Raw genomic sequence first — 14,121 nt, 5'->3', positions numbered from 1 at the left:
TCCCACCTGGAGCATATATCTCGTATCGGTAAGCAAGCTGAAACTCCGAGACGTTTGGGGTGTAATCGACACTCGAACAGCAGCTGATGAACACATGCGGGGGAACCTGCATGGCCAAAGGCCTAGCGCCCTTGTTCACATGATCGGTGAGGCTGAAATACACTTGATCAGTGGTACCCGCATCCTGAGGTCGGGCGTGGAAGCCTTGCAACAAAATCTCGTTCAAAGCCCGGGCGTCCTGGTCGGTCCTAAATGTACCTTAAAATACCGCAAGTGTACGGGTCAATTAAAGTAAATATAGAGTAAGCAAGATATCGTTTCCCACAAGGAGGTGTGATCAACTACCAAATTAAGAGATACTAATATTATCTAGACGATCCGGAAATAGTGATTGGTGGTGATAAACTAGACTAATAAAATAGACAATAGGGATAAATCAAGTATAAGAAATGGTTCTAGGACTTAGATTTCGCCAATTAACTTCTACAATGAAATTAGGGAAATTTCCTCAGGTACCCCTGAGGTTTGACGTAATTCCCAAATTACCCCTCACATTTCGGGAATTCCTCAGATACCCCCGAGGTTTGTGTTTGGGTCTAAAAATACCCTTACTCTTGACGGAACCCTAACGCCGTTAACTTTTTTTTTTTCTCTCTTTCTTCAGTTTCTCTCCTTCCTCCCACCCTCCTCCGTGGATGAACCTCCAAGCTTTCTCTCTCCTCCCACCCCACTCTAAAGCCCTAACCTTTTCCAGAAATTTGCAACTGCCCATGAATCATGACAGATTTTAAGGAACGTTTTCCAGAATTTTTTTTTATTTTTAAAACTTTGAAAAATCACGTGAAGTAATTAGCAGTACAAGGCTGCTTTCACGCGAAACATCCTGCACCTCGCCGGCCCAAAATTGCGGCCACCCCTTCAGATGAAGTTACCGGCACCTCGCCAGTATCGCGAGCCAACGCCGGCAGCAAAGTACCAGCGCCAGCCAGCAGCACGAAGCTGCTGCTCGGTGTGCGTCGCGTGGTGGCTGTTACAGCCACCTTTTTCGTCGACTCGATTGCTCACCGACCGGCAGTCTGCATCACTTCCCCTCCCCGGCTTATCGCCGGCCGACCATCGGAGCAGCCACGGTGGCTGCTCCTCTTCCTCCTTCAATTTTGTTTTTATTATTTTATTTGAAGGAAATTAAATTGGGGAAAGTTTGGAGGATGGTGGGGGATGGAAAGAGAAAGCTTGGAGATTCATCCATGGAGGAGGGTGGGAGGAAGGAGAGAAACTGAAGGAAGAGAGAAAAAAAAGTTAACGGCATTAGGGTTCCGTCAAGAGTAAGGGTATTTTAGACCCAAACACAAACCTCGAGGGTATCTGAGGAATTCCCCAAATGTGAGGGGTAATTTGGGAATTACGTCAAACCTCAGGGGTACTTGAAGAAATTTCCCATGAAATTAATTAATTGCAGGGTAAAATAATTAGATCGCAATGGCCGAATTCCTAATGTATATTATCCCCTCTTCCAAGGCGGAAAACGTATATTTGAATACTAAACTTATGCCAACTTCCGTGGTCATAAAATTTAGAACAAACTCATTAAGAATAAGAATTCATATAAACGACCACCCTAAGAGTATAACTATTCCTAAAATTATACTTCTTACCGTTTAATAATCCCACGAACTAACATTGAACTTTCACTTCCACTAATAATCCAATACCTTAAACATACAATTGATAGGGCCCTTATCAAAAGTAAGCAATTGAACTCAAGATTATCAAATTGCAATTTCAATTAAACTAACCCAACAATTATTCAATTCATTGACAGAAAATTAAAAGACTACATCTAGCCCTAGAACAAAGAAATTTAGCTAGACATAAAAACTAAATTAAACAAACCAATTGAAACTAAAAATCTGAAATTAAACATAATAATTAAACATAAACTAACTAAGAGAAGAAATAAAGAAACTCCAGTTTAGATGAACTTTTGACTTCCGTCAATAGCCACCACAGCCGTGCTGCGTCGCCGTCGCCTCTGTTGTGCGTCGTCGCTGCTGTGTTCTGTCTTCTCCCTCAATGCTTCGTGATTTCTCAATGCCGCCTCCTCTTTTAGTCTTCCGTAGGATTCCTTTTTATAGCTGCTGTCTTCTTGTAGTGGGTTTTCTAAAACCCATAAACCCCTCTTGTGGCTGCCTTGTTCTTTCTCGGCCCAGCACCACGTTCTTTTCTTTTTGTTTTAGTAAGTTGCCCAACTCCATCATTTAGTAGGCTTCTTTGCTGTTGTGCTAATTTCTTTCCCTTTTCTTTTGCAAATTATACCTACAACACACATATATATAGTAATAGATCAATGGCTCTAAAATATAGTATTCACAAAGAGAGTCAATTTCATATATTAATCAACTTTGTTACCAAAATAGTTTAATTTTGCCAATGTCAAAATATAAGATAAAAATATATCACAAGTCTCGTATTTTAACCCAAAAGTGATAATAGAAGTGAATAAAATATACGTAAAATAGATACTTATCAACTCCCCCACACTTAAGGTTTGCTAGTCCTCGAGCAAACTAGGACTATAATACTAGCATCTATTTGTCATTATAAATTTTAACTTTCCAACTGACTGACTTTTCAGGCAAATCCTATTATAAGTAGCCATAACTCAACTGAAAGTTTTCACAAACACCAAAAATATGATTTATCGAAATAATTTTAGTTCGAAAATATTATTTAGACGTCACAAGCAATGAGCCAAAGACCAACCAACTCTTCAAAAAGCATAGTACTTCATGTATTAGTGTTTCCATTCAATCTTACCACAACCATATTCAAGAATGAGTAATTGAGTAATTAACTTGGTGAACCCTCACTTTAGTTGTGCAAATAAAAATAAAATATTATAACACTCATGTGTTTAGGGTATAATAATTATCACTCAAACCTAAGAAGTCGACTCGAAATGAAATATTTCTTCTTTAAATTTGCATATCGTTCAATTCTCCACCACTAAGAAGACATAGAGCATAAAAATCAAAAGGCTTTAGTAAGGTTGAATGTAAGGCTCGGGTAAAGGGTAGGAAGTATTTAGTATTTGGTGCTCAAAATCTTTAAGACTAGTGGAGTACACAATCTCTAAAAGGCCAATTGTAATGGTCACAGTCAAAACTCCAACTACTCAAATGTTTGTCATATATATCTAATAATAAACTTTTCCGAACTCATTTTTATTCTCAATATCAACCTCTTCTTTCTTTTTCTTCTTCTTTTCATATTTTGTTCTTTTCTTCCTTCATATTTTTCATTTCATTTGATATTTTCTTTTTGAGAAAAAATCTTGGAAATTAATATAATCACCTACACATAGATAGAAGTATGACGTACAACCCCATTTAATCATGTCATATATTTCACTAGCTCAAAGATTAGATAAAAGTCATGTGTTTAGGGAATAAGCTTGTAAGTGTTTAAACAAAAGAAATAGGCTTAAGGCTCAGAGGGGCTTTAGAAAGAGATATGATAATGTAGGTGGCTTAGGCTAAATGTGGTTCAACAAAAACAAATGCCTTTATCATTTTAATATATGCTCATGTTTCAATGTAGTCTCGAAGAAACCAATGCAAATCCAAGAGTTTATATTTCACCAGGAACTAACACACACTCTCAAAAAAATAGAGACTAATACAGATGTTTTAGTCTACTAAAAGGCTCAAAAGGATCTCACAATGGTTATAGATGTCCACCAAGTAAATCACAATCAAATCTTAAATAACCATTCTTACCACTTGCCAAACACTTGAACAATTATGCTATGCCATTCTCCGAATCAGTCGAAATTAAAAACCCATTAGCTTGCAACAAAACTAGAAAAACTTTTTTTTTCTTTTCAGTCAAATTAAGCTAATGGAATTTGCCTTCAAATCAATATCAGACATGAAAATTAAAATTTCTGCATAAATTTTGACAGCACCTCCCCTAAAATATGGCATATCCAATTAGATTTTTTCATTTTCTAAACCTGTTAAACCTGTTTGTTCACACTAATTAATTCCAGCATCACAACAATACATCAATCCAGCAATCAAGGCTTAAGCCTCTCCCCCACACTTATTACAAACATTGTCCTCAATGTTTCGATAAACTCAGATTATATGAAGCAATGTGGCACTATAAAGAGTTAGAAAGAAACAACCTGGGGTGCAAGACGACGTCTCAAGTGCAATGCAGTAAGAGAGTGGCAGCGAGCTAGCTACTCTTGTGATAATGATGATACAGTAGCTTGTAGCAGCAGCACACAGCAGCACAGAATAAAAGGAAGTAGCAGGACATAGCAGTAGTAGCTATTAGCGGGTTATAGCAGTAGCAAGTAACAGCAACATGTAGCAGCAGCATGTAGTAGAGCAGGTAACATGCATAAGAGATTTATCTTAATTATCCAGCTCATTACGTCTCTGTATCTGAAAAAAAAAAAAAAAGGAACAAGCATAAAGAGAACTAAATGAGAAAAATAAACAATTAAAAGTGCTTGGGTTGCCTCCCAAGTAGCGCTTGTTTAGAGTCTATAGCTTGACTTCCATCAAGTTCCGTTTAACCAGGATCAATCGAGGAGTTAGTCGCTCCTTTAGTGGTCGTCTTAGTTATCAAGGGAGACTTACCTTTTGTTTTGAATTCACCCTTTTTCCTCCATGAAAAACATTCCTTGATTGGAGGAAAAACTTTTCTTACCTTTGCTTTCTTAAGCTTAGGAGGAGTACCTGTTTTACTCAAACACACTTCAAGTAGATCATTAGTAGCATCAGTTACATGTTTTTTCTTAGTCATGTCTTCAATTATCTAACTTGACAAACAAGATCACGTTGTGAATTGCTTTTAGAAGAACTGAATATATTGAAGTGAACTTTCTCTTCACCAATTTCAAACGTTAAAATACCATTCTTAACATCTATAATAGCTCCAGCAGTAGCCAAGAAGGTCTACCTAAAATAATAGGTACCTCTACATCCTCATCCATATCAAGAATAATAAAATCAACAGGAATAATAAATTTATCACTTTAATTAGCACATTTTCTAGTATTCCTATTGGATATTTGATAGATCTATCAGCAAGTTGCAAAGAGACAGTGGTAGATTTTATATTATGTAGTCCTAACTTCTTGCAAATAGATAAAGGCATAAGAGAGACACTTGCACCTAAATCACACAAGGCTTTAGAAAATTAATATCACCTATAGTGCAAGGAATGGAAAAACTTCCTGGGTCTTTCAGTTTAGGGGAAGCTTTTTCTGAATCACAGCACTACATTCCTCACTCAAAGCAATGGTTTCATATTTTTCCAACTTCTTCTTTTTAGACATAATTTCCTTAAGAAACTTAGAATAAGAAGGAATTTGCATTAAAGCATCAATAAAAGGAATGTTAATATGTAATTGCTTAAACATTTTCAAGAATTTCTCAAATTCACTATCTAATTTAGTTTGTTTAAGTCTTTGTGGAAAAGGAATAGGGGGAACATAAGGTCTCAATGGGGGAGGAGGTGTTAATTCAGGTTCTTTTTCAGCTTCATAATTCTCCTTCTCTTTTTCACTTTCATTGGCGACCTCATTTTCTTTAATCGTACTTTTTATGGTACTTAACTCCTTACCATTTCTAAGAGTGACAGCATTGCAGTGTTGTTTAGGATTAACTTCAGTTTTACTAGGCAAAGCTCCTTGACTTCTAGAATTGATGGCATTAGCTAACTGTCCAAGTTGAAGTTCTACATTTCTATTAGAAATAGCAATCTGATCAACTTTAGTTTCCAACTTTTCAATTCTTTCAGAAGTAGCATTAGCTAATTTTTCAATAGTAGTTCCCAAGATGGTCTAATTTCTTGTTGGGGTTGTTTTTGATGGAAACCAGGTGGAATTTGTGAGTTAACACAGCATTTTGTTTGTCCTTGATTCCTCCAAGAGAAATTAGGATGGTTTCTCCATCCAGGATTAAAAGTATTGGAGTATGGATCATTATTAGGTGGCCTATAAAATTAGAAACAAATTGAGCTTGTTCCACATTAATGCATTCATTGGTCAAATGAGCACCTCCACACAAATTACATGGCATAGTAGTAGACACAGAATTGACATTACTCATTTTAGTAAACAAATTAACTAAGTTGTCAACTTTTGCATTTAACATGTTAATTCCTTCTACTTCATACATACCAGCGACATTCTTTGGTTTACCCCTATTATTAGACCAATGATAATTATTAGAAGCCATTTCTTCAAGTAACCTATTAGCTACTTCAGTAGTTTTACCCATTATTGCACCTCCTGCAGCGGCATCTATAGTGATTCTAAGATTCATTCAGACCATTATAAAAAGTTTGCACTAGTAACCAATCAGGAACACCATGATGAGGACATTTACGTTGTAAATCTTTAAACCTTTCCCATGCTTCATATAAAGACTCCCCATCATATTGAGCAAAACTAGTTATATTATTTCGAAACTTAGCAGTTTTTCCCGGAGGAAAATATTTACTAAGAAAAGCTTGAGATAATGTAGCCCATGTTGTAAATGAATTAGGTGGATTAGATTTTAACCACATTTTAGCTTTATCTTTAAGTGAAAACGGAAACAAACCAAGTCGAATAACATCGTCAGTCACTCCATTTAACTTAACAGTGTCGCATTTCTCAAGAAAAGTTATTATATGTTCATTAGGGTCTTCATTATCTAGGCCACTAAATTGGTCTTGTTGAATTATTTGAATTAAAGCAGGGCGAAGCTCAAAATTATTAGCAGAAATAGTAGGCCTACAATACTTGAAGGTGCTCCACTAGCATTCGGCATTGCGTAGTCACGTAGGGCTTTTCGTTGTTGTTATCCCCCATCCTAATGGTTTATTGTCAGATTCTTCAGAAAGATGTACTCCAAATCAAAATCGGCAGCTTTTGTATTTGCTCCAACCTCTTTGTTTCCTTAGTGCACGAGCTGTTTTTCAATCTCAGGATCAATGAAACCAAAGACGATTAGAACGGGGCATAAACTATAAAGGTAACAATTCAAAATAACTAGACTACTAATTCTTAAAACCACTACTAAAAATAAACTACTATAATAAACTATAAAATTAAATCAAAAGACAAGACCACAGACTTACTCACACGAAAACAATAATAATAATACTAAAACTACAGCAAACAAAACAAAAATTAAGAAACTACAATTGAATAGTAAATTCTATAATCAAATTGAAGTATATAGCAGATCACTAAATAGGTCAATCACAATTACCTAAACTAGTACTACTACCACAAACTAGCAGACCACTAATACACCACACTAACACAGGAAACAACTATAATAATGTCTAAACTAATATTAAAATTCCCTCTAGTATGATATTGAACTATTGCCTCCCCGGCAACGGCGCCGAAAAATTGGTCGGTCCTAAATGTACCTTAAAATACCGCAAGTGTACGGGTCAATTAAAGTAAATATAGAGTAAGCAAGATATCGTTTCCCACAAGGAGGTATGATCAACTACCAAATTAAGAGATACTAATATTATCTAGACGATCCAGAAATAGTGATTGGTGGTGATAAACTAGACTAATAAAATAGACAATAGGGATAAATCAAGTATAAGAAATGGTTCTACGACTTAAATTTCACCAATTAACTTCTACAATGAAATTAAACTAATTGCAGGGTAAAATAATTAGATCGCAATGGCCGAAGTCCTAATGTATATTATCCCCTCTTCCAAGGCGGAAAACGTATATTTGAATACTAAACTTATGCCTACTTCCGTGGTCATAAAATTTATAACAAACTCATTAAGAATAAGAATTCATATAAACGACCACCCTAAGAGTATAACTATTCCTAAAATTATACTTCTTACCATTTAATAATCCCACGAACTAACATTGAACTCTCACTTCCGCTAATAATCCAATACCTTAAATATACAATTGATAGGGCCCTTATCAAAAGTAAGCAATTGAACTCAAGATTATCAAATTGCAATTTAAATTAAACTAACCCAACAATTATTCAATTCATTGACAGAAAATTAAAAGACTACATCTAGCCCTAGAACAAAGAAATTTAGCTAGACATAAAAACTAAATCAAACAAAATAATTGAAACTAAAAATCTGAAATTAAACATAATAATCAAACATAAACTAACTAAGAGAAGAAATAAAGAAACTCCAGTTTAGATGAACTTTTGACTTCCGTCAATAGCCACCGCAGCCGTGCTGCGTCGCCGTCGCCTCTGTTGTGCGTCGTCGCTGCTGTGTTCTGTCTTCTCCCTCAATGCTGCGTGATTTCTCAATGCCGCCTCCTCTTTTAGTCTTCCGTAGGATTCCTTTTTATAGCTGCTGTCTTCTTGTAGTGGGTTTTCCCCATAAACCCCTCTTGTGGCTGCCTTGTTCTTTCTCGGCCCAGCACCACGTTTTCTTTTCTTTTTGTTTTAGTAATTTACCCAACTCCATCATTTAGTAGGCTTCTCTGCTGTTGTGCTAATTTCATTCCCTTTTCTTTTGCAAATTATACCTACAAGACACATATATATAGTAATAGATCAATGGCTCTAAAATATAGTATTCACAAAGAGAGTCAATTTCATATATTAATCAACTTTGTTACCAAAATAGTTTAATTTTGCCAATGTCAAAATATAAGATAAAAATATATCACAAGTCTCGTATTTTAACCCAAAAGTGATAATAGAAGTGAATAAAATATACGTAAAATAGATAATTATCACGTCCCACATGAAAATGTGTTTAAAATCAGTGTGCAAGGTCCTGGTAGACAATGCGGGGCAGTGGAGGGTGAGACCAATCATGATTACCGTCAACCACAACAACGTTGTAGATCTCGACGGTCATTGCCATGTATTCAAGCTGGAGCTCATCAATTGCGATCTCCGAATGGGGGTCAAAGCAAGAGGCAACCCTGCACCAGGGGGAATTTAGTGGAATAGGTGGTGCAGAAGCCATGTCTGCATGCCCGTATATGATATTTTGGAGTCTAAGGGCGAACCTACATATTATGGCCCTATTTAGGTCCAAGTTTTTGAATGTTTGATTTTTGGTCCAGACAGAAAAAAATATTTGGTCTGCATTTATTGAAATTTTGATTTTTAGTTCAAATGCGAATAATTTACTTTTTTGACTTACATTATTTCTTAGAAAATTTAAGTTTATACTATTTTTATGCATTTTATACATGTATTCATTTAGCTTGTTGTTCATGTACATTTGGCTTGTTAGCAATGTAAATATTCGCACATTTTCACCATACACCAAAATATAACCTAGCATCTTGTATTTCACTTCCGATTTCTGTCACCACCGCATCACGACACCGTATCGGTAAAACTAAAATAATAGAGATAAAACTAAAATAATACAGTTTAGATTTACTCACTGTTCTGGATGTAGCAGGAAGAGCTGGGGCGACAAGATGTAAGAATGATGGATGTGCTCAACAAAAGAGACCTCGTGCTGGGAAGGAAAAGCGTAGTCCAGGAGGGAGGACTTCACCTCGATCCCACCTGGAGCATATATCTCGTATCGGTAAGCAAGCTGAAACTCCGAGACGTTCGGGGTGTAATCGACACTCGAACATCAGCTGATGAACACATGCGGGGAACCTGCATGGCCAAAGGCCTAGCGCCCCTGTTCGCATGATCGGTGAGGCTAAAATACACCTGATCAGTGGTACCCGCATCCTGAGGTCGGGCGTGGAAGCCTTACAACAAAATCTCGTTGAATGCCCGGCTGTCCCACCTGAAAATGTGTTTAAAATCAGTGTGCAAGGTCCTGGTAGACAATGCGGGGCAGTGGAGGGTGAGACCAATCATGATCAGCGTCAACCACAATATCGTTGTAGATCTCGACGGTCATTGCCATGTATTCAAGCTGGAGCTCATCAATTGCGATCTCCGAATGGGGGGTCAAAGCAAGAGGCAACCCCGCTGTAGGGGGAATTTAGTGGAATAGGTGGTGCAGCAGCCATGTCTGCATTCCCGTTTATGATATTTTGCAGCCTAAGGGCGAACCTACATATTATGACCCTAATTAGATTCAAGTTTTTGAATGTTTGATTTTTTGTCCAGACCGAAAAAAATATTTGGTGTGCATATTTTGAAGTTTTGATTTTCAGTCCAAATGCGAATAATTTAATTTTTTGACTTACATAATTTCTTAGAATATTTAAGTTTACATTATTTTTATGCATTTTATACATGTATTCATTTAGCTTGTTGTTCATGTACATTTGGCTTGTTAACAATGTAAATATTCGTACGTTTTTCATCATACACCAAAACATAACGTTGTAGATCTCGACGGTCATTTCAATGTATTCAAGCTGGAGCTCATCAATTGCGATCTCCGAATGGGGGTTAAAGAAAGAGGCAGCCCCTCTCCGGGGGGAATTTAGTGGATAGGTGGTGCATCAACCATGTCTGCAGGCCCGTTTATGATATTCTGGAGCCTAAGGCCAAATTTACTTATTATGACCCTAATTAGGTCCAAGTTTTCGAATGTTTGATTTTTGGTCCAGACCGAAAAAAATATGTGGACCGCATTTTTTGAAATTTTGATTTTCAATCCAAATGCAAATAATTTCTTTTTGACTTTTACATAATTTTATTTCCATTTCTCCATCCCTCATTTCCATTTCTCATTTCGAAAATTATTTCTTAAAATTCACGAGGTCCATTCGATTTCTGTTCAGGACATGTCTTGAGATTAAAACTTGGGAACGCCCGACAAAGAGGTTACAAGGTCAACCTACTTCCAGACTTGCCAAGCGCATCCTAACCTTTTTAGACGAATCCTCCGACTTTTCTGAATCGTCAGCTGAATGGGGGACAAGCTCCGTAAAAAGGTAACATTGGTGACCTCCCAAAATTCAAGGGGGTCAAAGACCTAGATGATCATCTAAGAGCTTTCTCCATCTCTATGGCTCTCAAGGGCATGAACAAGTAAGGACCTATTTTGATTATTTTTTTTCCCTTGACCATGGATGCACATCCATCCAAGTGGTTCAGATTACTGAATAAGGCAAAGTTGAATGACTGTGACTAAATAGGAGAAGAGTTCCACAAATAATACATATATAATACTCAGCTTCCTAGTGGCCTTCGTGAGTTGGAGTTAACTAAACACAACTCCCACGAAGACTTCTTCCTTAACATATGAAGGGAAAAAGCTGCACAAATGACTAACCGACCATTTCAAGAGGACCAAGTCCGAATGGCGTTCGTAATCTACAACCTAAGTACGGAGAACATATTAAACTCCAACCTATAGTGTCTTTCACGAAGCTCTATAAGGCAGGGTTGCTAATTGAAAAAGAGGTGCAAGCCAACAAGAACAAGGGTTCCAACAAACAACAACTCTTTTAAGAAGAGTAATAATAACCCTTCTAGCTCTAATGAAAATGCCCAAACTACTGAAAAGAGATGTTATCAAGGTCCTCAAAGGACATTCACTTCATTGGGCATGACCATAGACGAAGCCTTCACTAGGATTCATGCAAAATAAGCACTTCAGCCTCTTGGCCCTACTCTAGACTCTGCTCCTGAGAAAAGATTCAGTAAATAGAATCCTAATGCTTACTACAAGTATAATCAAGGAAATGGGCATATGACACCACACTACTGGAATTTGAAGCATCATCTGCACGATATGGTTGAAGACAGTAGATTGTCAATTTCACCAGCAGCAAAAGTCGGCAACAACGGCAACCCCTTGGGTAGTGCCTAAATAATATAGGGGGTTGGTCATTTAGCGTTAGTTTTCTAGGTTGAGTCGGAGAGTCCTTCCCTTAGCTACTTAATTCCCTTTCCCATCGAGTGTATGTCCTTTAGGACTATAATGTTATCAGCCTTGTTTTATCATTCTTTATTCTAATTAATAAAATAATCGCATTTTCATTATCATTGGCATTCCATCATTTTATTTATAGTTCTAATTCAATGATGAAACTTAAATCACCTAATTAACTTGACAAATTAGAATAATAAAAAGAGATCTGAAAAAAAGAGAAAAACAAAAAAATGGACGTAATTTTGGTAGAATTATTCCCCTCTCCCTCCATCATCCATAAGCCATCATTACCTAAATAACCTTTCAAAATAACAAATAACCTTAAAACATTCCAATACCTTAAACCAATAAATTATGTGCAAGCCTTACTACATCAAAATAAATTAATGCAGACGAAAAACTAAAAAACGTGCAAAAAATTCAAAGTGAAAAAAAACGATCAAAAGCAAAAGCAAAACGAAAAATTATAAAAATAAAAAGCTAAAGGCAAAAATAAAATAAAAAGTCAAGCTAGGGGGGCTTGCACACAAGTTCTACCACTCATTCAAATCCCTTAGATTCATCAAACCTTGAATCCGTACAATCTAAATCCATGATTCTCCATTAACTTACCCAGCTAAACCTTCATCTAAGCCTCAAGCCTTAAACCTTTCAACCTTTCATAAACCCTAACTCCTTTTTCAAGCTATATCCAAGCCTGTTAGGCTGAAAACCTGAAAGGGCGGCCTAGGCAAAAGTTAGGGCACAAAAAAATAATAATAAAAGAAAGAAATCAGCTCTAGAACTACGAATGGTATGATTATGCAAGTAGGAATCCTAATCTCGAGACCCGACTGCTTCAATAAAATAAATTTAGTCATGGTCTAATGATTTGATTTTCTAAAGTTTAGGACCATAATCTCTTTCTAGATCCCGACATAGACTCGACTCTGAACCTAGCCTCGTTAAAGCCTTTTCCCACCTACATTATTCATTTGAGTCATAAATTTAAACCTTTTTAGTTTTTCAATCCAAACCCTTCTTTTCCTTGAATGACTCTCCGACAATTACATGGTCTCCGACAATCCAAATCAACTTCCCAATGAACAATCCAAAGTAAAAACTCCAAACGTTCAAGATAGATCACGTAGATTTCAACCAAGGCTCGCAATGCCTAATTTAAGACGAGATCACCGAAAGTGGTGGCTTCCATATGTGGTGGTTCCTTAGAATCAAACTCCTGAACACTTATAATTTGCAGACCTCGTTTACGAACCCCGATTATTTACTAAAAACGATTTTCGAAAATCTTTCTAATCATTCAATCTATTTCTGATCATTCTATCATTCTACACATCTTCTAGACTTGTGAAATCCTGACCTTGCATTGCAGCCTTTCGAAACCCCAAGCTTGCATAACCCCAACCTTCCATTACATACATTATAGTCTTGCATAACCCTGACGTTGCATAATGTGTCATCACTTAGCTTTGCATAACCTTAATCCTTGCATAATGTCTCATGACTCCTTAGAGAGTCTAAGTTTATGTCTTTGCATCATTATGTGCTTGCTCTGAGTTGGTTGCACCTATCTACAAACATCTTCTTCCACAGGTAATCAAATTGCTTGTAGTTATTATCCTGCATACTAACTTTATTTTGCATAGACCGGCGTATATAGATCAATTCCAAACTGTAGAGCATTTAGAATCGTTCTACGTCCCGACATCGTATACATTGACTTTCGGTTTCCTGAACCTTTGTCAAAGTGGGGGGCTTCTGTAGACACATAATCGTGTCTCCCCATTTAAGGATCCGATGATGAAACATATTGTGGTCTTAATTTCCGACCCAAGGGCAGAGCAGTCTAGAAAGTCGTTAAAAAACTATTTCGAAAAGTGTTAAAGTCCTATTTTATGGCCTAATTAATTATTCATGATAATTGTATTTTGAGCCCAAATATTTGAAAAGCCCAATTAATTGTTTAATAAAAATTAATTTTTTTATTTATAATAAGTAAATATTATCAAAAGATTTGTTATTTGTCAAAATCAGATTTTATCCCGTAAAATCAGATTTCCAGAATTAAAGAATAAAAGAAAATCTTTTAAAACGTGTTATTAGAAAAGTTGGCAAAGGCACATCAGGAGCCAGGCTGGTAAGCCTAGCTAACCAGCTTGCACCTGGAATAGGGTCTTGCGCCTGGGGCATGTCTCTTAGTCAGTGCATCTTTGTCCACTTGTGTCAGGTGCACTAATCTGCACATGACACGTGGATTTCTGACTCATAAAGAGTCCTGCGTTA

General features: G+C 36.6%; 1 non-coding gene and 1 pseudogene across 1 annotated transcript; one reads left to right on the top strand and one right to left on the bottom strand.

Annotated features, from left to right (window-relative positions):
* Positions 1–4,826: 4,826 nt before the first annotated feature.
* Positions 4,827–8,997, bottom strand: LOC130589537 (uncharacterized; annotated as a pseudogene).
* LOC125492174 (small nucleolar RNA R71) lies at positions 6,386–6,492 on the top strand. The gene has a single exon (XR_007268618.2). It is a non-coding gene; the product is annotated as a small nucleolar RNA R71 (small nucleolar RNA).
* Positions 8,998–14,121: the final 5,124 nt, after the last annotated feature.

Source organism: Beta vulgaris, chromosome 7 (genome assembly GCF_026745355.1).
Source record: "Beta vulgaris subsp. vulgaris cultivar EL10 chromosome 7, EL10.2, whole genome shotgun sequence".
Lineage (NCBI taxonomy): Eukaryota > Viridiplantae > Streptophyta > Magnoliopsida > Caryophyllales > Amaranthaceae > Beta > Beta vulgaris.
The sequence above is the reverse complement of the archived record's forward strand: the minus strand, read 5'-3'. Positions and strand labels throughout refer to the sequence as shown.